Here is a 376-nt window from a genome sequence, read left to right as displayed (position 1 = left end):
AAGTCTCTGACGTATCAACGGTTATGAAAGGCACATGATAAAAGTAGATGGTTATGATGGGTAACGCGTCAACCAGCAGAAATCTTAGTATTTCTGAACCAAAAACTATAACAACTAACTATTTTCATTCATATAGCAATTCATGGAGTGGAAATGTGAGTTTACTGAGTAGCTGAAAGCATTTACTGTAAAGTTCTATGTGTGGTTGAAGCTAAATAGAAAAACAATGTATGCGCACTCAAACACAAAATGAAGACACTAAGCATACAATTATAAACACATCTATCATAACAATATCGAAAACTCGACAATATACTTATACAGCGTTACCTTAACTAACCACATTAGTTGTTACAATTGAACATATTTATTAAAC

Source organism: Trypanosoma equiperdum (genome assembly GCF_001457755.1).
Source record: "Trypanosoma equiperdum strain OVI genome assembly, contig: ctg_996, whole genome shotgun sequence".
Classification (NCBI taxonomy): Eukaryota; Euglenozoa; class Kinetoplastea; order Trypanosomatida; family Trypanosomatidae; genus Trypanosoma; species Trypanosoma equiperdum.
The sequence above is the reverse complement of the archived record's forward strand: the minus strand, read 5'-3'. Positions refer to the sequence as shown.